This window comes from Alligator mississippiensis, chromosome 1 (assembly GCF_030867095.1).
Source record: "Alligator mississippiensis isolate rAllMis1 chromosome 1, rAllMis1, whole genome shotgun sequence".
NCBI classification, from domain to species: domain Eukaryota; kingdom Metazoa; phylum Chordata; order Crocodylia; family Alligatoridae; genus Alligator; species Alligator mississippiensis.
Window position 1 is genome coordinate 298,520,350 of NC_081824.1, and position 26,883 is coordinate 298,547,232.

Genomic DNA, 26,883 nt, shown 5'->3' on the forward strand with positions numbered 1-26,883 from the left:
TTTAAAAACAACACCATAATAAAAATAATTCTAGGCTAAATTAATTACAAGTTGAATGAAAAAAATGTGATCTGTACATGTTAATGTCTTTTTCTGCACACCTGAATACCAATGAAACTGATATAGTGCAGTAATAAATACCATGGAAACAGAAATGGCTCTGGAACCCTAACATATTTATTTCCATCAAGAGAGCATTACTGGAAAACTTATTTACAGCTGCAAGGCAGAAAACCTGGTATAGAAAGGTCCATCTAAAGAACAGAGGAGTTCTAGTTGAACAGATTCTGTTTTACATTTGCAAACTTCCCAACTCATGTTACAACTCACATTACAAACTCACGTTACTCACTCCTGTATTGAACGTGAACTAGCTTTGGCCTCCATACTGCAAAAACCTGAGCATGTCTCATTGAAACTGGTAGATTTGTGTACGGAGGTAAAGTAACATGTTGAAAGGTTCAGGAATTATAATATTGTGGATCCCAGTCACCAAAATGCACATGCACCTTTTTAACTTCATACATATCAATATTCCCATTGATGTCACCGAGACTTCTCACATGATTGTACCTATGCACTCATTTACATATTAACAGAATGAGGTTCTGAATGCTTGGTAAAGAAAAGAAAACACTTTCTAGGCTAAAGGTAAGAAAGTACTTTACTTGACTGATATCTTGTGAAAAAGCTTATAATCTCACAGGCACCTGCTGCTAGAGAAGATTAAAATGGAGGAAAAGAATTGATTTTTGTCCCCAACCTGTTATTAACAGCTAATGAATATACATCCGGGAAAGTGCTTGTGGGCTTTTATTCCTGGCTTTGTTCTCATATTAACAGTATTACCTTTTATCTTCACCCTTGTACATGCAGTCTGTGGTTACTTGAATAATATTTAACTGTACACTCAAAGGAAGTTTTTAGCCATTATTTACATGGTGCATTTAATGTCTTAATTTTTAGAATAACGATTTATAGAAACTGTTAAAATGTTATATGGATGAAATGTGGACATATCGTCTTACATAAGCTGGAAAGTATTATAGAAGTTAAGCCTACAAATCTGTTTTTCCCTTGTAAAAAAGGAGCTTACTTTTTTCCCCCTATGGGCGTGTGAAGAAAATTGGATTTTAGAGAGTTAGCCAAATACTGCCCTGATTCACATCTATGCAGCCTCAGAGAAATCTGAAATTGCCACTTCTTGGAAATTACTCGGCTTTATAGGGGCTTTTCCTTGCATACTAGTTTTGCAGAAGGCATGGCAGGCTGGCACCTTATAGACCAGTGGTCACCAACCAGCAATCTCAATCATCTGGTCGATCGTGGAGCCTCTGACAGTCAACTTCCCTTCCACCCGGGCTGGGCTGGGTGAGTGAGGTCAGAGTCTGGGCAGCTTGTCCAGGAAGCAGTGGGGCAGGGCAGGGGTTGGGGGTGGCCAGGAGTGAGATAGGGGGCAGTGCAGGGAGGGGGGGCGCAGTAGATCATGGGGTGCCAAAAAGTGATCTTCACCATAAAAAGGTTGGAGGCCACTGTTATAGACTAACTCATTCAGTGTGTCATGAGCTATGCAGGGGTACTAAATAGAAAGAAATAAGGTCATTTTAAAAAAAAGGATAGGGAAATGGGGGTGAGAGAAGGGGGCACAGTTGAGTTTTACTTATATGAGCAATTCTTTATTGAATTCAGTAGGAATTCTTACACAGCCAGAGATGTTATAACACTTAAGTGATTGGAGGTTCAGAAGATTGTGCCTGATATTTCTTGCCCCCTGCCCTTCTCCTCCCCACTTTCCTCCCCCCCTTCCCCTCCTCTGCCTTCTATCAGTAGACTTAAAGGTGATTGGTTTTTCTGAGAATCAGGCTCTTATGTCTACTGAAGCAAATACCTGTGCTGTGTGTTTTGCCTTGAAACCTATTTAAGCATGACACTGACTCACTTCATTAACTCCCAAAGAGGTTAAATAAACTTTTAGTTCAGCAGGCAGAATGGGGGGAAAGTTGCATAGTTATAATGAGAAATGCATGTTTATTAGCATACAACCTACTTTTACCTTTTACTTGAAAGTAAAAGTCTGTAGCTCTTAGGCCTCCACCTCTCTGGAAGAGTCAGAAGTTAAAAGTGGAGAATGGCATGAATGGATTTTTAAAACCTGTTATCCATTAATACTAATTTATCCAAGGTCTCTGGAAAAAAAAATCACATCTGTAAATACCAGATCAAATGACACTGTAAACCATGCTGCTCCCCTAATGTGGTTCCATTGATGCTGGTGCAGCAGGTATGCCCGGGATTCATTTGGACCATTATGTGGTATGCATGACTTTATTAGTCCCTCCTATATGTCTTAACACGGGGGTGCCAAACTCACCTGCGTCCCCAAGCCAAATCTGGACCATGGAGTTCCTCATGGGCTGGATCTGGACTGTAAGAAGCCTCACAGGCCAGAGCTGGGTCCAGAAGTGGTGGCAGAGTGAGCAGCAAGGCGGTGGTTAGCAGGGTTTGAAATACGGGGGCGCTCAGGAGGGGCTGAGCCCCCCCCCCCCCCATAAGAGATGAGAGCCCTTAAACCCCCCCACCCCACAAAAGACAAGAGCCCCCGGCCCACCCCACACCTTTCTAAGCAGCTCAGGCAGTGGCAGCAGCAGCTCCTTCCAGCTTCCACCGCCGCAGACCCCCTGCAAGAGTCCAAGTGTAACTCAAAACCTGGCAATTAGTGGTAACTCAGGTTCTGCAGTGACTGAGTTCTCTGTGTGTGTCCCACACTAAGGATTGTTTGGTTACCGCATCCCATGATGCCTTCTCTCTCTTGCCTACCCAAAGCACCTGTTTTTTGGGGTCAAGAATTCAGTTTCTGTTCCTTATGCAATCTGTTTTAACCCCTGTTTCAGGTCAATGAGCCTGTCTGTTGACTTTAGTTAGATTTGGATTATGCTTCCAGTCAGGTTGTAGAGTGTTACTGCAGAGATGGCACAAGGCCTAACTAGCCAGTTGGTCAAGTGCTCTGAGATTTTTATAGGCAGTAGATGAGCAACCTGCTTGTTGTTTACTTACAATACGGTCAATGCTTAAGCCCCCAAATAGTGAGTTTTGCAAACAGTTATAAAAGGGAGGAAAAAAAGGAGACTTCTCTGGATGTGTACTTGATTGCTCAAGAGCCTGCTGGAAGATGACAGAGGACAGTGATGCTTGCAGAGATCAGGCTGCATATTTTGACATGAAAATTAATTACAGGTTTCCCTCGCTTTATGCTGTACATGTGTTCCTGGAAAACAGCGCATAACTCGAATTTGCATAAAGGGAACCCACTTTACAATGTTACAAGTAGGGATATGTTCCAACACCTTGACTGTACTGACCCCCCCAGACCCATTTCTACCACTTTTACAAGAAAATTTTGGTACTCATCAGCAACAGAAAGGTGGCTGCCGCTGCGTGCTGCACTTTGTGCACAGGAGCAGCTGCTCCGGGAGCAGTGCCGCTGGGCTGCACCGCACCCCCTGCCTGCCTGGTTGCAGGATGCACGTGGTGTCGCGCTGCTCCTCAGGCAGCTGCAGCTCCAGAAGCATGGGCACTGGCTGCCCTAAGTGGTGGGCTTCCACCATACCGATCACATAAAAGTGAATTTATGCCACATATAACGAATTTTTGCTATAAAAAGGGTCATCGCATAAGAGCGAATTCACACACAAAGAACCTGCATAAAGCAAGGGAAACCTGTTACTTATAATGCCAGGGTCAGCAACATAGGGCATTTTTACAAGTGCTCTTGGGTGAGGGTGGGAGGCACTTTAATTGGAGTGGCTCTTGGGAGCCGCTCTAGTTAAAGCATGCAGCGTCTCGGGTATTCAGTGTCCCGTGCTTCAAAATGATGATGGGGTGCTTTAACTAAAGCTTGTTCAATGAGCGGTGACACTGAATACACATGGCACCAAGGCTGCTGAAGCATGCTAATTAGCACGCTCCAGCAGACCATTAATCAGAGCATGCATTGGGCAAGTAACTAGAATGCATTGGAGCAGGTGTCTGGCATGTGTATAGGTACTGATAGAGTCTGTGAAGTCACTTGGCCTGCAGAGTACCAGGACTTTGCCTACACCTGTACCCATGCTGAGGCCAGGCCACTTCCAGCTGTGTCCTTGCCACTGCTGTTTCTCCATCCTGCCTCCTAGCCTCCCCAAGCTGCAGTATGGGCACAGCTAACAGCTGGCAGGGAGCTGTGGTGGATGCTGAAAACTGCATCCAAGTTGATACCCTTTCTCTCCACACCCCAGCTGCAGCACAAAAGTGGCAGCAGTGTAGACACAACTGTCAGCTTCCTTCTCCTCGCTGTTGACATGCCATGGAAACCACCTGGCCCATGTTGGACTGGAGTTGTGTTGTTCCAACCTGTGCCTGGCAAATGTTACCATCTGCTGTCATAATGCACCTGAACCCAGGATCTAAGCAATAGCATTTTCTTCGCTACTTGATTACCAGTATGATACCTCTTAAGTCTGACAGTGTTACAGTAATTAATCACCCAACTGCATTCCTCCTTAGTTATAGCCTAGACAGTAGGCATCTTGCCAACTACTTGCATTTTTTTCTTCTTTCTTGCCCTGTAGGCAGAAATTACACTTCACATCATCTGACAGTAAAAAATAATGTGCCCTAAAACCAGGGGTAAAGCTAAGGACTGGGTTATAGACAGTTTGGTCTAGTGGGTAGGCCATCAAGGGAAGGGCTACGGTCAGGAACTGGTGGAGCCAGAAAGCCAAAGTCAGAGCAGACCTTCAGACAGGACTGTTGTCTGGCCTACAGCATAATGCATAGTGGGACTTAAATGAGAAGACTGCTTTCCTCAGCAGCCAATTAGGAGGCCCTAGTAGTGACCATTTGGTTCATCAACTGGGGTAGGGCCAGTGGTGGATTAAGATTTATTGGGGCCCTGGGGAAACAGAAAATTGGAGGCCCCCCAAATCCAATTATAAACATGAATGTATCAAAAAGCATTAATAATTAGACCCATTAAATGTTTCCATGGTGCATTAATAAATAAAGCACAACATGCAATGTCAAAAGTAACTATACAATTTTGCTACACACAAAACTGAATGAAACAATTATCAGGGGCCCCTGGGCACAAGCCTTCTGGGCCTGCACATTAATCTGCCCCTGGATAGGGCTGCCAGTTAGAGCCTCAGGCAAGTTTGGCTGACTGTAATTAGTCCTGGCTGCCTCTTAGGTCCCCCAATACAAAGGTAGCCTTTTTTGGCCATGGACTGGAAAGACCACCAGGCAGGTGACCACCACCAGCATTTGTCCCCATAGCAGCATGAGGAGAGCACATGCACCTAAAGCACTCTTCAGCCGAACGCCACTGAAGCCCCACGTCTGCAGGCCAGATCCAAAAGTTCTGTGGGCCAGATCCAGCCCACAGACTGTAGGTTGCCTCTTCTAAACAGCCAGGGCCTGATTCTCATGTGCGTGAATGCTCTAGTATAAAGGATGATTTGGTTCTTTATATATTCAAGTGAGTTCTAGAAATAAATACATACTATTGAATCATAAACATATCATACCATGTGCTAGACTCCTGGGCCACTTCTAGACTACTAGTCTGTCCTGCCCACCTACAGCACTCTTGAATGTGATGTATTGCTCTCCACCTTCCAGTGGAAGCAGCATAGCTGTGCATACCCAGTGAACTAATTAGCTGTATCATTTAAGCATTAATAAACCCACCCTTGGCACCACATGCATGTAGCTGCACTGCTCCTCATTGGGAAGGTATTTCTCTTAGTGTGCAGAGAGTGCTGCTTAGTGTTTTGTGGTCTAGAAATAGGCTTGGAGATTCATAAGCAACGTGTCCTGTGGTATCCTGTAACTTCCTACACCGTCTCGTCAGTCTAGATTCCTCTGTTTGCCACAATTTTTCATGTTCTTCCTACTTAAAAATATGTAAGTGAAAAAAAACATGCAACAAGAGTCTCTAGAAGGAAGGAAATGTCTGGGCAGCAGAACAAGAATGTTCCAGGATGAGTTCTCTGCCTTGGTGAGACCTTGTGTCAATGTCATGTTCCGCTGTGGACAGACCTAGAGTTGTGAAAAGGGGGGGTGCAGATGGTGAAGCTGTTAGGCCCCAGCTCAAGTCTGGGTTCGTGCCCAGTATGCAAAGGCCAATAAAGATACCAGGGGTGAAAGTATAAAGAAGATTTATTGCTAGCAATAAAAGGTGCAAGCGGAATAATCTCACAGAACAAGCACACCAGATATGCAATACTAAGCCCCTTATATACAGGGGTTTGAACCTTCATAAGCATCCTTGTTTGCTAATTGGCTATAAAGGAGTGACGCAAGGAGTTCTTTACTGAGCATGTCTCTATACCCGTGTTTTAGCTATGTAGCTCATTAACATACATATATGTTTCATTAGCATATTTCTTCCCCACCTAGGGGTGTGATTTTTAGTATTTTAATGAGCTCTTTGTCCCAGTACTTCTGATTCTGCTTTTGTTTTCAAGCCTCCTCTATCTAAGACTGTCTGCTCCTTATCATTGCAGATGGGCATTTGTCACATAGCATTCACTTTTGCTTAGGCTTTGCATAGTAGTTTCTAGGTCAAACCTCACAAAGTGAGTCATCACATATAAAACAACACATATTTTTCTCCAGTTAAAATAAACTAGAAGCCAGGGGCCTAGGTCCGTATTAGTTAGTTTAAGATTGAAGCAAAAACAAATATAACTTAATTGGAATGAGTTAAAAACAGTCTACAGGACTATGAAATAGGAGCTTCACTGCCAGGAGCAGCTAACAGACAGCAGAATTACAGAACAAACGATAGCTTGATGGGTGGAACATCAAGAGCAATAAACAGAAGAGAGGGTGGTTAACACCTACGGCATGAAGTGTTTAGAAAGGATCGGGTAGATTATGAGCCACAAAGTCAAGTGACTCCCTCGGCACTGACTGACTAGAAATGCTGTTGCCACCCCCAGGCAGGTGATTTTAAACTTTGGGCAGAACAAAAATCAAAGCGGGGTGCAAGTGCACCAGTATACCTGCCCCCCTGGATCCACCCCTGTGTTGCCACAGACCTTATATATGACTTGAGTAAAATCCTAAGAGTGCAAACCTTTGCAACATAAGGCATTGTGGTACCTAACTTCTAGTGCATTGCCACCCACTGGAAGTCTGAGACCCAGATCAAGCGTCTCTGTACAATGCAGAGAGAGACTGTGATACCTATGAATGGGATTTTCAAACACCAGCATGCTAACAGGGGAGCAACCTATGCTAGGCAGAAGGAAGTGCCAAGAAGAGGGACTTGAGTACCAAACTGAGTTTGGAGTTAGATACCTTCTTTTTTGGGGTAGAGCAACTGCCTCCCCCTTTATATTCAATAGTCCAGTGATTCGAGCGCTCTCCTTGGAAGTGAAAAACCTGCTTTCTCCCAGATCATCACTCTGTTTTGACTTGGAGCAGGAGCACAAATCCAGGCCTTCTACAAGGATGCCCTAATAACCTGTTGAAAGTGTTTTCCTTTATAATTTAAATATTCATAAAACCAGAAAATGTAAGAGAGTGATTCTTGATTTTATACAAAGTAGAACAGCTCTAAGTCACGGACTGAAAGAGATCTACCTCAAAATAGTTAATAGCCTGGGGTCTGAGCACTCTCCTGGCCCATTGACTTCAAGTCTTTGCTCCAAATTGAGGATATTAGAGATTCAAACTGGCTGAGCTTTTGGAAGAAATGGGAACACCACCCCATATGATGTGCTGATATCTAGATATCTTTTGAGTGAGTCTTGATTCAATAGGCATGCTGTGAAAGCACCGGCTGGATTGGGCCTCACAGGTCAGACAGACAGACAGGGAACACCTGCTATGAGAATACTGCCAAAATTTACCATGGGGTAGGGTTCAAGTCAGCTCAGTAGCATCAGGCTGTAGGAAACTTGGATGCCATTGCCTAGGTACTTCAGACACGTGTTAATCTAGGCAGCACCTGACCAGGGATTGGAAGGGTCTCTGTAACACCTAAATGTTGGACTTTGGCACCTAATTCCCGCTGTGGATCTATACCTTGCCTCAGTTCCTGATCTGTAAAATGGTGAGGAAGATGGGATGTTGTGATGGCAAAGGCTTCTCAGAGGGCTCCAAGTCTGGTGCCTCCTCTAAGTCAGCACTCAGGGCTGGTGCCACCCTTGTCCACCCTTAGTCACTCTACTGACTCCCTGCGTGTTTGTGGAGCAATTATACAAGAGCCTTTTGCTATGCTGTTAGCATGGGAATGTACTAAGGCATTATGAAAATTGAACTATTGTTATAGTATTTGAAATTTAGTAGAAGCTGGAGCTTATCCATGAAGACAGAGTAGCCTGGAACAGCTTGGATCTTCAGCTAGAGTAATGAGGGATAGTTCCTTTGAAGTCAGTTGATCTGAGCCGACTTAACCCAGCTGAGGTTTTGACCCATGCTGTGTGTTAGAGCAAATACATAAAACTGAAGTTCTGTTCTGTAAAAAAACAGAACGCATCACAGGAAAGCAGTGGCCACTACCACATTCACATAGTTTTGGAGTTAAAATCCATTTTGTGTTTTAAATTACATCAGAGAACTGAATATCAGAACTGTTGGTGCTCACGCAAATTCTCTTTAAAGACATAAAATGGTTGTGGGGGTGTGGGGAGAGTTGAAAGTAAGAGTTATTTTAAGAAAACTAATTTTATTCATACATTATGATAAGGTGAGGAAAGTGTAAGTATAAGAAGCCAAAGGTCACCTTTAACAACATGTGTAAAGGTGGCTGATGAATATTATGGAATGATGTTCAACTTCTTCATGGACAGCAGACTGTAGGACGTAACCTGAGAGAATTACTCTTCAGGGAACAACATGCTGTTCATCGTCAGACATCTCTCATCTCATCTGGAATGCTGCTGGTACAGCATTCTTAGGATGACAGACTACAAATTCAATTTCTCTTTCCCCCTATTTTAATTCAACCATGGAAAAGATGCTTCTTAGAGAGGCTGGTGGTATATTTGTAATGATTTTTCATTTTATTAATATTGTTGGCACCGGTCTTTATAGAACCGTTCTATTTTCTTTATTTCGTGTTGAGACTGAATATAGTGCAATTGATGGAAATTAATATTGCAGTGAATAGCCTATGAAGAGAAAAAAATAGTAGAGCTTATTAGCTTAAACTGTGGTTCTGCTCTGAAAAGTAGTAGTTTAAAAGCAGCAATTTTGTATACATCAGCTATGTATCCTCCACGTATTCACCATGTTGTCACCCCCCATGTAGTCACTAAATTAAATAGCTATGACAGAAATAAGGCTCCACTATACTAAAATATTCATGTATGTGTTTATAAGATCAGGTCCTAAGCTTTTATTATTATTTCTGTCAAATCAGGAGAGCCATTACAGCAAAGAAAGGCTCATTCTATTACAAATTACATATGATCAACATAATTACATTTCCTATTTTAAGACTAAATCCTGCCTTCTGTTCTATCTGGGCACAGCTACATGAGATACTTAACTCTACATGAGTATAGTTTACTGCAAAGTAAGCATGTGTGTCTACACGTGCATATGCTTACTACACACTAAACCTCCCTAATCCCAAGTAAATTTGCTACCTGCAAATGCAAGTAGAAAATTTACTTGAGATTAGTAATGGCACAGTAGCACTCGTGTAGATACCTGACCAAGAGCAAAATCTGCTCCTGGTCAAGGGTCCACCGGGGGCAAGAGATAGCTCCCTGCTGCCAGGGCAGGGTCCACCACAGGAGTCCAGGTGGGGACTATATCCTCATGCCCTGGCAGCAGGGAGCTCCAAGCCTCCTGCTCTAAGATCATGATTGGGGAGCGGAGGACTGGGAGACCTTTATCTCCCAGCACCCGCTCCACAACCATGGAGCCGGTACTGGGAGATAAGAGTCTCCCAGCACTGGCCCCAGTCATGGAGCTGGCACTGGGAAACAAGGATCTTCCAGCACTGGCCCCACGATTGCAGAGCTGGCTTTGGGAGATAAGGGTCTCCCAGCACTGGCCTTGTGGTTGTGAAGCTGGTGCTAGGAGCTCCCTGCTGGTGGGGGCAGAGGAGTCTGTTCCCTGACCAGTTCCATGAGCACGGAGCTGGGCGAGGAACAGGCTGAGGAGCTTGTTCCTTGTTTAGCTCCACACTCACAGAGGTGGTCGGGGAACAAGCCCCCCAACCTGTTCCCTCTCCAGCTCCAGGCTTGCAGAGCTGAGCGGGTAACAAGCTCCCCATCCTCTGGTACGCAGGGCAGGGGCTGGGACCTGTCATGGTCAGTGATGGGTCCCATCCCTATGCCCCAATGAGGTGACTGAGGCATGGTGATTGGAAAGAGCTGCATGGGTGCGATAGGTCCCAGCCCCCTGGCCCAATTACCAGTGGGGCAGCTAGCAGTGAGCTAGCTGCTAGCTGCCCCACTGACAGATTGGGGCAGGGGGCTGGGACCTGCCGCTCCCCTGCAACTCTTTCCAAGTCCCCTGCCCCTGATCAGGCAGCCAGGGCCAGGAGCTCCCTGATGCTGGGGCAGGCGGACATAGTCCCCACCTCAGCAGCAGGCAGCCCCCTGGGGCCAGGAGTCAGCTGTCTCCTGGCCCCGAGCTCCCTGCCAGTCTCTGGGCTAGCACTCAAGGGGAGCTTGGAGCTCCCCCCAGTGGCAGTAGGTGCTCATTGCAGGACTGCAGGAAACCTGGTGCACAGAGCAGCAAATCTGCTCCCTAATTCCCACATGTGTAGATGCCTGCCTGTAAGCACTACCCCCAGAGTAGCCTACACCAGAGTAAACTTAAGCCAGATCAAATGCATGTGTAGACATGTCCACTATGTAACCTCTTCTTCCTCAGAGCTGGTCAGAAAAAGTGCTTGAATAGCAAAATATGGGTTTTTTTAATTCAACTATTTTTCACCAAAATGTTGTGGGGGTGGGGGGAGCTACTTATTTTTAGCTTTTGTTGTTTTGTTTTGTTTTTTTCAAATTTTCAGACCAGAGTGAAGTCTTGAACAAGAACAATGGGGGTTGCATAGATGTGACTGAAGGAAGAATTCAGTCTGCAGTATCTTTATGCTGGTGCTGATAAAGAGGTCAATTTTACAATGAAACTTTAGAAAATTACTTGCAGGAATTATTTGGAAAAGTATTATCTGCACCCATTGGTGTAAATACATCCATAGTTTTAACCCCTATACTGTTCAGGTTCAGTCAGCACCTTCGCTGATCCAATATTTGGTCAGTCGCATTAAATGTAAAACCCAGACTATCACTGTTACCTATAATTATTCAGTTTGGGGATATCTTGGCAGGTTTTAGTTTCTGGGCTGTAGGACTGGAAGCCACTTGAGCAACCAAAAGGGCAGAATCAGAAAATTAGAGCTGGAAGGGACCTCAGGAGGGATCTAGTCTAACCCCCTGTTCAGAGGAGGGCCAGCCCCAACTAAATCATCCCAGCCAAACCTTTGTCTAGCCAGGTATTGAAAACCTCCAAGGATGGCGATTCCACCACCTCTCTGAGTAACCTGCTCCAGTATTTTACTACTCTCCTAGTAAGAAAGTTTTTCCTAATATCTAACTTAACCTCACCTTACTGCAACTTGAAACCATTGGTCCTTGTTCTGTCATGCTGACCTCTGAATTAATCTGTGTAAGGATCTGTTTTCTTTGCATTTAACTTCAGAATTTCCATTACCACAAATAAGAAAACCTATGGCTATTTCTCAACGCGCTGCACTGAAAATGGATCTTAAGTAATAAATGAATTCATTATAAAAGCGCCTCTGGATATGTACACAATTTAATCTCCGCTTAAGCAAACACTGCAGTTGTGTGACTTTCTGTAAGACTGGAGGAGGGTATTTTTCCACTGGACAATTCTGTAAAGCTAATTTAGTGCTTGCATTTTGGAGATCACAGTAGTGGTCAGATTTTCTTGCCCACAACTGTAACCTTGCTGGCACAGGTATCTTCTGTCCCTCTTTTTTTGTTCATACACAGAAATAGCAGTCCTGTGACAGGTTAAAGCAGACTCTTTGGATTCAGGAAGAAGAGAGCCACTTTTTGCAGTAACCTATATGAGGGGCAAAGCCAATGTCTTTGCCTCAGAATATTGAGGGTGATGAGACACATTGCTGACTGACTACACTTCCCAATACAATTATATGTATCAAATTAACTGCAGTTTCCCCAGCCCGGAACCCCTCAGGGGTTGACTTCACCTCAGAGTTAAAGGCCCAGTGTACAGCAGATTCCTGGACCAGCTCCAATGCAGAAGGACAGGGAGAGTCTGGGGTTGGAGGCAGGGGAGACTGGGTTGTAGCTAAAGGGGAAGGGTGGATGCTTACCAGGAGTGAGAAGCAGAAAATGACAGCAGGAAACTGGAAGCTGGACAAGTCAATGGGGAGGCCAAGTCAGAAGTGTATCCTGAAGGTCAGAGAGGGTTCTCATAGAAAAGTAGGGTTGGAAGGGTCATCAGGATGTCATCTAATCCAACCCCTGCTCAAAGCAGGACCATCCCCAACTAAATCATCCCAGCCAAAGGCTTTGTTTAGCTCAAGGCAGGCAATTATTTCAGGCGGAGGGCCGCTTACTGAGTTTTAGCAAGCCATCAAGGGCCACATGGCAGGCAGCCAGGGGCAGATAAATATTAATTTTCTAAATGTTTTATGGTCCCCGCGGGCCAGATAGAATGGCCTGGCGGGCCACATCTGGCCCATGGGCCGCATTTTGCCCACCCCTGGTCTAGCTGGTTCTTAAAAACCTCCAAGGATGGAGATTTTACAACCTCTCTGGGTAATCTGTACTAGTGCTTTACTATCCTCCTAGTGAGAAAGTTTTTCCTAATATGTAACTTAAACTTCCCTTGCTGCATCTTGAGACCATTGCTCCTTTTTTGTCATCTGCCACCAATGAGAGTAGTCTAACTCAGTAGTTTTCAACCATTTTTCATTTGGAGACCCCTAAAACATTTCAAATGGAGCTGCGGACCCCTTTGGAAATTTCAAATGGCAGTGTGGACCCTTTTGAATTTTAATGTGTGTATTCACATACTTTTGATTAATCATAGTCATCTTTCCTGGACCACTTAGACATAGTCTGTGGCCCCCCAGGGCATAGGCACTGACTTTTATTTTTGCTGGGGGGGTGGGGAGGAGCTAAGATGATGGACATGTGGAAAGTTATATGCATTTCAGGTAACAGCCCTCTTCCTGAGGGGGGCCAGGGGCCTGAACGCGCTACACACACAGCACCTCTGCCCAGAGGTCTGTGGACCACAAGTTGAAAACCACCAGTCTAACTCTATCCTCTTTGTAACTATTGAAAGCTGCTGCTAAATCCCCTGTCAGTCATCTCTGCTCCATACTAAAAGAGCAGGTGGATTACTTGATCAGGTGGAGCAGAACTTGTTGCAAGTGGTCATGAAGAGGCAGTCTAGAAACTGGAGTAGTAAAGGAGACAGAAGCCCAAAAGTAAGCACTGCCGGTAACTGAGCTTCTGTGAAGAGATGTAAGATAGGAGGAAACGACAAGTTAAAATGAAGGCTAGTTGAAAGGGAGGTACCAGGAAGCAGGGTTGTAGCAAGAGGGCCAAACTAGGCTCAATAGCCTGGGTTGGAATAAAAATGGCAGTTACTGGGAGCATCTACACAAGACATTTACTGTGGAGTAGACTAATTAACTCCACAGTAAACATCTTGTGTCTACACGTGCAGGGCTATTAGGCCACAGAAAATTAATGAAATCTGCCGCAGGGTAGTAATTGTAAATGCAAGTACTATCCTACTGTGAAGTTATTTACTGTGCAGCAACACACATGTAGATGCTGACCCAGGAGTAAATTGCTCCCGGTCAGGCTAGCCAGCAGGAGGCCACACATGTGGCCCTGCCTAAACATGTGGCTCAGCAGCTACAGGAGCCTCATGGTCCAGCCAGCTCCTCCACTGCCTGATGCAGCCACTCACTGCCCTGGCCTGACCCCCTGTGGCCCCTGCCAGCCCAGGGCTGCCCCCAGGACCCCAAGTCACACTGCCACTGCCAGCCAGAGCCCAGGGCTGACCCCTGTGCCCCTGGCAGCTGGGGACCAACACCCAGTCAGCTACAGCCAGAGCCTGGAGCTCCCCCTGACTGCTGCAGGGAGGCAGAGCAGGGCAGGAGCACCCATGGCTTAAACCTGTTTCTCAACCCATGGGTCATGCCCCAAAATGGATCACAAGAATGTATGAAAGAGCCATGAACAAACTTTAAAAAATGATTCTCCTTTAAAGGAAAAAAATGTAGGAAACCATGGGTTTTCCTTTGCAAGCTGGCAGAGTTCCAGCCTGCAAGGGGCTACTTGGAGCCCCCCATGTCCCACACACCCACCCTCTGCCCCACACATTGGGGGGCAGGGGCCTACGAGTGAGGGACAGCAGGTTAGGAGTGAGGGGCACCAGCAGGGGTAGGTAGTTGATTTATACTGAAACTATTTACTGAGTCAGGACTGGCCATCAAAGTTTACAAATGGGTCCTGGTTCAAAAAAGGTTGAGAACCACTGGCCTAAACTGCTGTCCTGGGCACACATGTAGATGCTGAACCTAGGAATAGTTAATTGCAAAGCAAATTGCTCTGCAGTTTATTCATGCACATTAATTGCATGTGTAGATGCAACCAGACATGTTGCAACCCTTTGACCTAGGGAAGGCATCTAGGGTACAGGCACGGCTGGTGAACTCAGACTGGTGGGGTGGGTGGAGCATCCCATGGGAGTTGAGGGGGTGTTTTGTAGCCAGCCAGCAGCAGGGGGTGGGGGTTGCAACTCCCCCCCCACTCCCGGCCACCTGCAAACCCCACCCCGCTCTCAGACAGCTGCAAACCCACCCACCCCACCCCCCAACCACTAGGGTATCAGTGCCAAAATATTGGTCCAGATACTTACACAGTGCCAGCGATACTTCCAGGCAAAAAAAAAAGTTCAAAACAGGCTTTGACAGGTGACCTCTAAAAAGCATGTCTACATGAGACATTTACTGTGCGGTTGACTAAATAGCAGCACAGTAAACATCTTGGCATCTACACATGCACCCCTATTAGGGTAAAGTAAACTAATTTACTCTGCAGCAGGATAGTACCTGTAAATACAAATACTATCCTGCTGTGGAATAAAAAATTCTGCAGCAGCGCCCATGTAGAAGCTGCCCTAGCTGGCTGAGACATGAGGGTGCTTTGGTGCAGGGGCTGCTTGCTGGCTAGCCCCACACTGAAGCTCCCTTGTGCCCCAGCCAGCCCCTCCACAGCACAATGAGCTAGGTCAGAGCAGCCCTGGGCTGGCAGGCTGATCCCTTGGATCCCATGCCAGTTGGGGCTGCTCCAACCCAGCTCCTCATGTTGTGCATGGATAAACTCTGAAGGTCATTGCTCTGGAGTTAATTCCTCCCAGGCTCACATTCAAACAGTACACCCATAAGCAATTAACTCCAGAGCAATAAGCTCCTCAGTTTATTCAGGTGCCATAACTGCACATGTAGACATGCCCAAAGTGTATTTATTTACTGCTATGAAGTGTATTCTTCTAGTACACTGCCTTGCATTGTGCTTACCACCATTCTGCTCAGGCGTTTAGAAAGCATTTCGGTTCACATTTGAGTACCACGTTCATTGAGAAGATTCTATTTTGTGTGCATATCTCCACTTCCTTTAAGATTTGCTGAAAGTTAGGGCATGAATTCTGATGCCACTTTAGACCAGTCATTCCCCATGGGAATTCCTAGATCTGGAGTTCTATGTGATACCAAAGCATTCTTTAGACTTCCATGGGGGACTCCTTCCTTCTAGTCCAGGGACAGGCAAAATACAGCCTGCAGGCCATATCCAGCCTGCCAGGCAATTTTATCCAGCCCGTGGGTGCCCACCAACTAATTGTATCCAATCCAGCCCACCAGCCTCGCTCTCACCCTTGTGCACAGAGGGCACAGCCGGGCCAGCGCACAGTTTCTGGGCAGGGCTGCTGCGGTCACTGATGCAGCCGCCGGAGGACCTGCTTGGCTTCCCTGGCATCCCACTCACTCCAGGCAGCAGGTAGGGAAGCAGCGGGGCTTGAGGGGGAACTGCAGCTGGGTGGGAGTGTAGAGCATGGGGCTGGGGCTGATGGCAGCATGGAGTCCGCACCCAGGGGGGCAGCAGGAGAGCAGACCTTGGGTGGGCAGGGTGTGGGTGTGAGGGAGGGTAGGGGGTGTGCCCCCCCCACACACATTCCCCACCCATGGCACACAGCCCTCGCTGGCTGCAGCAACAGGCAGGGGTGCTTGGGGAGCTCCTGGCCCATGCAGGTGCTGCTGCCTGCCAGCGTGTAGTTCCAGCCAGTGCTGCACATGGCATCAAGGAGTGCAGCCCAGATGGTCCACCTCTATCACATGGGACTCCGTGCGGCACACATGAAGCTCAGTGCCACCAGGGGAAGCCTACATGATGGAGCCAACTGCCTTCATCACTCCCTGCCATGCAGGTCCTAGGACTCTGCTGGAAAGCAGGAGGCAGGGCTCCTCTCCACTTCTGGCAGAATCCCAACCACATCCCACACCCCCCCACACAATATACAAGAGTAAGACTTTATTTTTGAGTTATTATGCAGTCACATCTATATACACTATGTAAACACAAATCATGACAAAAATATGTTTTTAAATAAAATTAAAATATGTTATAGTAGGTGTTTCCAGTGGCAAAGGTCAGGGGTTAGGGATGGGACTTCCAGTCCCAAGATGGGGACCAGTAGGTGGGGCTACCCTTGTGGCCCTCAAAAGCTCACCAAAACTCATTAAGAGGCCCTCCAACCAAAATAATTGCCTGACCCTCTTCTAGTCCATCTCTTTACAGTGGTGGCATGAACTGGGCCAGGCTTTCAGGAAATCAGCATGGATCCCAGGGCAGGACTGTGGAGGGAGAAGCAGGATATTAATGGTGTGGTCATGCCCCAGTCGTACTTTCTGCTGAGCCTGGAACACCTCTGAAAAGCCAATAGCACTGAAGACTCCTCCAAGGACTAAGAATAAAATTACAGTTGCTGCCTCTGTGTCAATGAGGAAGAGCCCCTGCACCAGGAATATTCCCTGGTAGAGACTTAAGGGATTTGCAGCTACCTGGAGCTGACAGAACCAGCACAGAGTGGATGCAGTGACCCTGCAATCCATCCCCATTGTGACTATAACAGCCTCTCAAGTCTTCCTGGCCACAAGATGCCATTACAGTAATTCCCCTACCATCCCACACACCCAAATTGTCCTTTCAGGGTCTCCCCACCATACAGGACCTGTCAACATACTAGTGATACTGCAAAAAAAACCCAAATAGTGTGAATGAGAACAACTTTTATTTATCTGAATGTGGGTCTGCAGGTGGACAGTCTCTTATTTTTAAATACATGTGGTTAAAGCTGGTTTAGCCAAACGCAATTATTTAGCTAAGCCTGGTACTCAGAGCTGGTCTTAGGGAAAATGGCACCCTGGGTCAACTTGTATTTTGGCACCCTTCTCCCGCCTGAAGTCAGTGGTGCAGCTGCAGGCAGAGGCAAAGGCAGAGACAGGTGGGGTGCAGTCCGGCGGGGAGGAGGAGCAGCATGGTGCACCAAGCAGGCCCACACATGTCCAACCCAGCTCCTCCTGAGCAGTGGCTGGAGGTGGAGGGCGGACTGGGCTGGGCACCACTCCTGCCTGGGGCAGGGATCTACTAGGGCGGGTTGGGGCAGGCCGGGGCAGGGCAGGGCAGGAAGGGTGGAGAGCGCTTCTGTGAGCACAGACCGCTAACACATGTGTGTTTAGTGCCACCCCTGATTACAGCACCCTGGGCAGTAGCCCATGTTGTCCATCTGTAAGGCTGGCTCTGCTGGGACCAAGTAGACTTGGTAGTTAACCACTCTAAAATTAGGATCCATGCATAGACTTGGCCCTAAGCACCTGCAGCTGAGATTAATTTAGTTAAATCAATACAATCCTGGAGCAGATCACTCTTTACAAGTTGTTCAGGCTATTTTACCCATTAGTCTGTGTCATGATGGTCACCCTAGGCATATGCCAGCTGTGTATGAAGCAACCAGCTGATTATAGCATTACCTTTTTTTACAGCCCACAACAACTTAGGTCATGACTACACTTAGTTGAGTTTCATAAGACTCATTCTGATAATGTTTTTTATGCTCATGCTAATGATGGTCCTACACTAGGCCTTGTCAATACAGAATGTTACACAGATTAAACTGAGCCAATTGGATCTAGCTACACACCAGTGGCAATGGAGATGCACTCAAACTGTTCTAAGCAAAGGTTAAACCAGTAAAACCTGCTTCAACAAATCACTCAATTTAATGTAAGCTAACTTAGGTGATGTGCAAACACTTAGCAGTTTAATCTTGCATCATTAGAATGAATAAAAATAATTATATGGGTTAAAAACTTTCCTAATACACAGGAGACCTATGGCTGGAATGTGTTTACCTCCTTGCTGTGGCAGGCTATAAGTAGTAGAACTGAATACTTCTTCACATTCTTGACAATACTACAACCTTTTTAAAGGTTTTTCTTTTTATTAGACATTGTGGGCTATCTGATAGAACACTTTTCCTTTATCCTATAAATCAGGAGTGTCCAACTCACCATGGGCTCCAGGCCAGATCTGGACCACGGAGCTCCTTTCCTGGATCTGGACCATGGGTTGAGGGCTGCCACAGTGGCAGCACCAGATCCAGCAGTGGCAGTGATGGGCTCAGGAGAGCAAGTCCAGACGCTATGGCACTGAACCAAGCTCATTGTTGATGGCCATACCCAGCAAAGCCAAAGGGCCCTGGATGCTGCTGCAGTTGGCCATGCTCTCCAACTTCCAGTGCCTGCTGGTAGGATATGGTTATGTCTTTACCAATTGTCATAGAGCAGTCTACTGTTATGAAACCTTGTGTTTTTAATAATTTGACCCTGGGCATGTCTACACATGCTATTAGCATGCAGCAAGAAACTCCAGCACATATTACATCAGAGTTTATTGCTCCTGAGCACACAGTTTACACATGTGCCTGGAACTACAGCATGTTGAGCCAGGTTGGAGCAGCCCCAGGCTGGCAGGGGGCCCAAGGGGTCAGCCTGCCAGCCTGGGGCTGCTTGGACCCAGTTCAATGTGCTGCAGAAGGGCTGGCTGGGGCACGGAGGTGCTCCAGTGCAGGGCTAGTCAGCAGGCAACCCCCGCACTGAAGTACCCTCATGCCCCAGGCAGCCACATCAGCATCTACACGTGCAGTGCTGCAAGGTAAAAAAACCTCCTCAGGAGGGTAGTACTTGTATTTACAAGTACTTGTCTTTACAAGTACTACTCTGCTGCGGAGTTCATTAGTTTCCTGCAGCCTAATAGGGCTGCACATGTAAATGCAAGATGTTTACTGCAGAGCTAATTTGTCTAATCTGTAGTAAACGTCTAGTGTAGATGCATCTCTGATATGTTGTAGACTAGAGCAAAATTGAAGAACAACTCCTGTGAGCTGGGGGTGGAATAAAAGATCTATAGACGCCAGGGGGCGCTTGTACCTCAAGAATTAGAATCCAGTGTAAAGATGCATTTGAAAGATTCCTCGTCTCATAATAAGTCATATGGGGAGCAGATCAAGCTTTCTTAGGTGTTTTATCACTCTGAAAAACACTTCAGCACATTGGAAAGCCTATGGTAATGAAGTCACAGGAGTGAAGATAACCAGGGGCAGGTGTTTGTAGAACTGTAGGGTATTTTTGGTGTTGTTGTTAGACTCACCTGTATTCACATCCTTAAATTTTAACCCCAAATGCCTATACATTTTTGTTCTCCCAACTAAAGATATTTTTCCCCCTAAAATTCTCAATAATGAAATAAAATAATAATAATCAGTAGTAATTAATAATAAGCTCAGTACTCTTCATCCATAGATCCAAACACTTCAGGAAAATGAGTAAGCATTTTCGTCTTGCGGTAACAAAACCAATTTGAGCTAGCTCTACCTTAGCCACCCTTTAGCCAATATGAGCTTGCACACAAGGAGGCAGTACCTAGTTTTACTACATTGTTTCACAAACTAATTTATGGAAAACTTTCAAAAGCAGGTTCAACAGACACTTGATTGGGATGGTTTAGTCAGAGATGGTCCTGCCTTGAACAGGGGCCTGGACTAGATGACCCGCTCTACTTTCCTATGATCTTATGATCCTAAACAGCACATTTGTTTGTGTGGGTTCTAAGGACATCAAAGCTGACAGGTTGCACCAATTAGCCCAATCATGATGCCAGGCAAAGGCAGCTATGCAGCTTCCAGTTCTGGACCAGCAGGGCCTGTTTCAGCATGACACTCCCTGGCATAGTGAGAGGTACGGGCATGTCCTTAGTTGAAATTAATGTAGTTCTCTGAACTGTTGATGGTAATAACTTCCTGCCTCCCTGCTTTCTCCACCTGCTGTGCCTTCTCATACAACAAGAGATGGCAAATGCTCTGTGGCACAGACTACCTCTCTTTCTGTATGTACATTGTCCACCACAATGAGATCCTGATTTAAAGCTGGATGAACTGTTTTGGACAAATTGTTCATTTGCTGAAAATACCATTTGGGGTTAATGGAAGCAATTTGCCAAATTCAGAATTCATAAATAGCTTCAGCAGCCAAAAAGCGGGTAATTGAAATGTCAACATTTTCAGATGATGCATTTTAATGTTTCGACTCTAAATTAGATTTTTCAAAATTTGCCAAAATGTTTTTAAAAGGTGGGGCGGGAGGCAGGGGAAAGGACCTAAACCTCTTGGTCAGCCAAAAGCCATAACTGTTTTTTTTCCAATTTACAAGAGAAAGTGAAAGATTCCCTCTTTGTCACACAGTATTATTTTTTAAAATCATTTTCATAGTTCAGCCAATGAGTTGAGTCATCATGCATCCGCTCATGTCTAGTGTCTCCCCTCCTCCCCCACTGAGGACCCAGAACACTACTGTAATATAAATAATGAATAGAAACAAGAGCCTTGGATGTAATATTTCGATATTTCTTTTAACGTGCTTTCTTTGCATTTTGTTTTTTCATGTCTTACACAACTTTCTATAAAAGGCAAATTGATTAACAATGAGAAGGGTCTTGGTTTCTGATAAGCATTTATTCAATCAAAATGCTTGAAAAAATGTTCAAGTCTAATCCTTTATACTTTTATTCTGCCCTAAGTAATGAAATTGTGATGTACATACCATAAAAGTGAATCAGATGAGAATTGCTCTCTGTGCCTGTGTTTAATTGAGTACTTAGCATTTTGACACCTGATAATTTTATAATAAGAAGCTCAGGGTAGTAAACAGCTTTAGCTGTGAAGTATATAATCTCCATATGCGATCAGAAAGCAAGGTATATATTAGCCTATCTCCAGCTGACTACCAGGCAGATTATGTCTGTCAATATGATTTTTTTATGTGAGCTATGAATAGAAATTTTCTTGATGAGAAAACTGTACAAGTTGGATTAACAGTTTGACTATGTTTACTCGACTCTTGGGTAAAAATCTTCATTACTTTTGAAGACTTTCCTAGGGGGAAAAGTTTTTTCATTAAATATTGTATACCAGGCAAATTTATATTAGGCCTAGCTCAGATCTAAAAATTATTCTTAGAGTAGCATCAAAATTGCTCCACTTTTTATATTCTGTAGAGCATCAAATGTTGATATTTTTCCATGGGAAAGCAGAAATGTTAACTATTTTTATATTAGCTTGTCAACCTGAAATGAAATGTTTTGATTAAAACATGTTAATAGTTCATTTTGGTTGAAAATCTCAGAACAAAATGTTTCAACTTTTTTTAACCGGAATATTTTTTCTGTGAAAAAGGACAGTATTTCAACTTCTCACCCAGTTCATGATATCAATTTTTCTGTGGTTATTTTTTTGATCAACTCACATTTCATATCTCTTGCTACATATGTCATAGGCAATACCTCTTAATGCAGCTACTTTAATTGTTGCTCATACCTCCTCACACTGATACCTGACTGGTGCACATCCATTTCTGCTGATGCCGGATTTAAGAAAAATGAATTAACCTGGATGCCAAACTAACTATGTGAGAAAACCTATAGAGAAGGGCCATGTTGTAGATAGTCCCTTGGATTTTTCAATCTGAAGGTCAAACAATTCTTAAAGCAAAATCTAGAAATAGAGTAAATATGTTGGAAAGTGGCATTAGCCCTTTCACAGAAGGACTGCTGGCAAAAATGAAGGATGACTTCCCATGACTATAAGCAGTGAATGTGTCCTCTCTCCTGTTGCCTCACTCTTCTCCATTAACTCTTCCTCCTTACCCAGCTCTTTTCCCCAGTCTCTCACTAATTATCTTTGAATGTTCAGTTTTGCATTATGACTTCTTCAAATCTAATCAAACCTGCATCTGGGTTGGCACCTTGGAAAATCCCTCTTCTTAACTGAAGGTACAGCAGGATTTTTTAAATGCTACTTTAGACATTTGTCTGAAGAATTTCAGAAATAGACATAAATCAGAGAGGGAATGATTGTTAGATCATCTCAGGGCCCATTCCCCTAGCAATGTAAGATTGTTCCATTATGGGCATATTTTGTAGTGCCTGTGTGCAGGTCAGTTGGAGTTATTTCAACCTCTAAACTTTGCTTACAGTGTCTTACAGAAAGAACAGTGTAGAAAAAACTGTAGTATAATAAAATCTGCGTTCCTTTTTTGTGTTTTTGGAATGATGTTTATTTAGAAGTATTTGAAAATTTGTTGGAATTTAACAGGCCATGCCATGAGCGCTTTTCCTCCGTGGCCTCAAATGTATGACTTTTTGGGTGTCAACTGGGTGTCTTACCACCCACACCACCCCAGTCCCCTTGAAACCTGTGTTGAAAATAACCCATAGGAAATGTGTGTCAAATACTCAAATACTGTAATCTAGTATAATCCCTATGAACTGGTAGGGTGCTTCAGCAGCCCAGGAAGGGAAACCCTCCCAAGTCTTTTTAGGCTTTGCTGCAGAAGAAAATGTATTGGCCATAGAAGACCTAAATAATGCAAAATAACTTAATTAATTACTTAAGTAACCAGCATAGGTTACTTTTCCCAGAGGCTCATCCCTGGCTTCTGCCAACAAAGGGAGAAAAAGCTCTACTCCTTCCATTGCTCCCTCCTGATTCCCACTACTTCTCTCTTAAATGTTCCTCCCAAATCTTGCAGTACATAGGGAACCCTTGCCACTCCTCAGGCTGCCACTTCACCTTGTCATGCTGCATATTTTGGATGTCCTGAAAAGTACACCAAGTACACCAAGTTGTTGAAGCCCATGTTACCAGAATTGAGCCAGTGATCCTCAAGCATCTACTTGGCCAGACCGGACATTGTGTGTGGATGCTCAAGTCTTGACTCCCAAAAGAAGTGCTCTACTCCCAGCTTAGTAATGGCTTGAGATCTTGTGGTGGCCAGAGGAAGCGCTACAAGGACACATTGAAGGCATACCTCAGGGAAACAGATGCTGACATCAAGAGCTGGGAGAGGCTGGCTGCTGACCAACTCCAACAGTGCCGCAACTTCAACTAAGCAGCAGCCCATTTTCAGGTAAAGCGTCTTGCTCTCAAAGCAGAGAAGAGAGAAGGAAGGAAAAAGAAAGAAATCCTGGTCTACAGCCTACCCTCCCTTGCAGAAAGACCTACAACTCCTGCAGATGGGTCTGTGGTTCAAGGACTGTACTCTTAAGTCACCTGAAGACCTATGAATGAGCTGTGGTGGAGATCATCCTTAATCAAAGGATCGCCGATGACAATAGAATATTTACGCTACCTCTAAATCCATCCTTGACTTCTTCCTATGCTTTCTAGTCTCTAAGGTGCCCTCCTGCCCTGTTTTTTGCTTGACTTCACACTAACACAGCTAACTACCTCTCTCTGATCTATGGAACTGCAGGAACTGAAAGAAACCAGATGAACGCTTTAGAGTTAAATAATTAAAAATTTCATATAAATATAGCCAATCATCTTGACACAAAATTAGGCTTACAGGTGGGTACCTAGCAACAAAAACTAAATGTATATAAATAATGGATAAACTAATCCATCTAGTCAATAAATCAAAGCAGCAAATCCGCCCCTTGCTCTTTTCAAAAACCTTCTCAAATAAACCTGGCCTGTGAAGTCCAGGAAGTACTGGGTTTTAACTATGTATGAGGATTAGTTTCCTGTAGGCATAAAGAATATTCCGTGAAGGTACTGTAAGTGCAATTGTAGAGTACATTATGGGAGAGAGAAATGAAACAATGATTTATGATAAGATTCTAGCTTTTTTGACACAGTGGTGAAATTGGTCTGAAACAGCACAGAGGTTAACCAGGAACTGATTCTGCTCTCATCTATGCTAGCATAAATTCTTAGTGACTTCACTGAAGACAATATGGTCACATTGGTGTAAGAGAAGAGGAGCAGGGCATCTGTCTGTTCCCAATATAAATCTCTAAGCCAGGGGCAATTGAACTGTTTAATTATGAGGAAAGCAGTGTCAGCCTCTTATGAAGTGCCTATGAAAGAAAGCATGCTAGTTCCTTACCTAGTTCTGTTTTTGATCATCTGTGTAATTGCATGCATCAAAACCCTTTGCAAACAATGTGAGACGAGTCCTGAATACTGCATTTTGATCCTAAATCTTACCTAAATAATAGCTAGATGCTTGTGCTACTTGGAGCAGCTTTAGGGTTGCTTTACAATGCTGCACTCTATAAGAGGCCCCAGGAGAAGTTACTGTGGCCTGAGTGTAGTGCATGTGGACCAAACCCCTTTAAATCCCTTTCCTATCTCTACAGGCACCCTATGCAGGCTAGGAGGAGAGAGGCATAACACTGGTTTATACCATGTGAAGACTTTTAATGCCAAAGGATTTTGTTGTTGCCAGTCAGTGCATCTACACATGCATTTCCTGCTGCTGGCCTGCGGCCTGCCCAGGGAGACATGGGGGCATGGAGTGGCCTCAGGCTGTCTGCTGGTGTGCCGCAGGGCTCAAAGTACCTGCAGACTTTTAAAGGCCTAAGGCAGAGGTTGCCATAGAGGCAGCCCAGCCCTGGGGCAGGAGAGGCTCCCAGCCCCGAACCCTGGGGCTAGCCTAAGGCCGGGTCCCTAGTGGCAGGGCTGACCTAGCAGCAAATTTGCTCCTGGGTCTCATCTACATACGTGTTACTGCTCAGTAACTAATCACGTGTAAATTTGATACCTGTATTTCCACGTACCAAATTTACTCGTGATTAGGGGGTTTTACTGTGCAGCAAGCATGCGCACATGTAGACGTGTGCATACTTGACAGTAAACTACGCTACTGCATCTTTAAGCATCTCGTGTAGACACGCCCAGTTTAGAACATAGTAGGCAAATGCAGCCTTAGCGTGGACTAGAATTTGGGGTATTTATATATGAGAATAAATGTGATGCAACCCTAACACTGAGACTTAGCTGCAGATATCAGGAAATATAACAGTTAAGATTTCTGTAGTTATGTTGACACAGGGACATCACACATTCACAATACTCTATTCCTGTTAGCCTAGCTAAATGCATTAATGTATGCCCAGTTAACAAGGAAATGGGACACTGCATGCAAAGACCAAAAAGTTAATGCAACAATGAGTTTGAGATTTTAACTGCACAGTATTCAGGAAGTTCAGAGCTGAGATTTCCCTGTGACTAAGTCTCAAGAGTCTGGTTCTGATTTGGTTTGCATTCACTGTGGCATAAAGTAGGTGTTTGGTGCTGGCCACTGTCAGAAGTTGCACATTTTGACCTGTTACCTTGTCCTCCACTCCCTCTTTCTTCACTATTTTTTACCTATCATATATTACCTAAATCCTAGTTTGCAAATACTGTGAGTACTCCATAGCAGGAGTACACCAACCTACAGCCCACAGCCTGTATCCGGTGTATGGATCCATTTGAGCTGCCCCATGGCTGTGGATCTTTGAGAGGATTTGGCAGTGGGAGTCTTTGGTGCTCTTTCCATGCAGCCATGGTACAGGGGCATAATGAAGTGGCCGGGTGCCTGGGGCAGCTACTACACACAGGGACAGCAGCAACCTTTGGTTGCTGCCACTGCCGTGACCAGGGGGCTGCAGCAGCAGCTGTTTTTTTCAGCATCCCCGCACCCTGCAGGTCAGCACCCACGGTGGTTGCCCTGGCCTCCCCTAGTTATGTCGTGGAAGTGGCAGCAGCCAGGCCCTAGCACCCACCCACCCACCTCTGACCTGAGCTGGATCATTCTGTCCACAACCTGAAAAGATTGCTGACCACAGTGCTCTGGAATGGACTTTGTGGTGTTTGCTTCTACATTGTGTAATATAACTGGGTCTTAATCCTTGCTTCAAGATCCCAGGGGGTTACTGCAGTAAAAAAAAAAAAAATAATATATATATATAGCATGTTATTAAGAAGAAAAGAACCTTTTAGATGCAGTAACTGTATGAATACATTTTTGTGGGAACTTATAGTTGCTGTAATGAAGCCAAGACACCTGTAGATAACTTCTTAGGTGTTTCAGCACTATTGTAGCAAATAGCTCTCCTGTGAGAACAGTGAAGCTGTTGTTGAACTGAATTTCTTTCTGATGCCAGTGCTTCACTTAGTATGCATTTTCTCTCTCTAACACAATGCGATCAGTTAGAAAAAGATCCAACCAAGTTGAGTCAGAGTAGATGATTAAAGAAGATCCAATCTCCATCCCTCATTTGAATGCTATGTAAGGGCCCTGTCATAAATAACTGGACTCCTTAATTTCAAAACTATTTGAAGTGCCTTAACACAATGTTGGTGCCACATAAACAGACAATGAACCTGCTGCTACTTCCATGACAAGATTTTTGAACAGTA

At 44.9% G+C, this 26,883-nt stretch overlaps 1 long non-coding RNA gene across 2 annotated transcripts in view; it reads left to right on the top strand.

Moving 5' to 3' along the window:
- Nucleotides 1-227: 227 nt before the first annotated feature.
- LOC109280402 (uncharacterized) overlaps nt 228-26,883 on the top strand; it is a 44,705-nt gene continuing 18,049 nt past the window's right edge. Inside the window, exon 1 of one of the 2 annotated variants that reach the window (XR_009459089.1) lies at nt 228-651. This is a non-coding gene — a long non-coding RNA (uncharacterized LOC109280402). Of the gene's footprint in view, nt 652-1,016; nt 1,372-26,883 lie in introns of those variants that run through there. The other variant, XR_009459088.1, reaches the window with a different exon arrangement.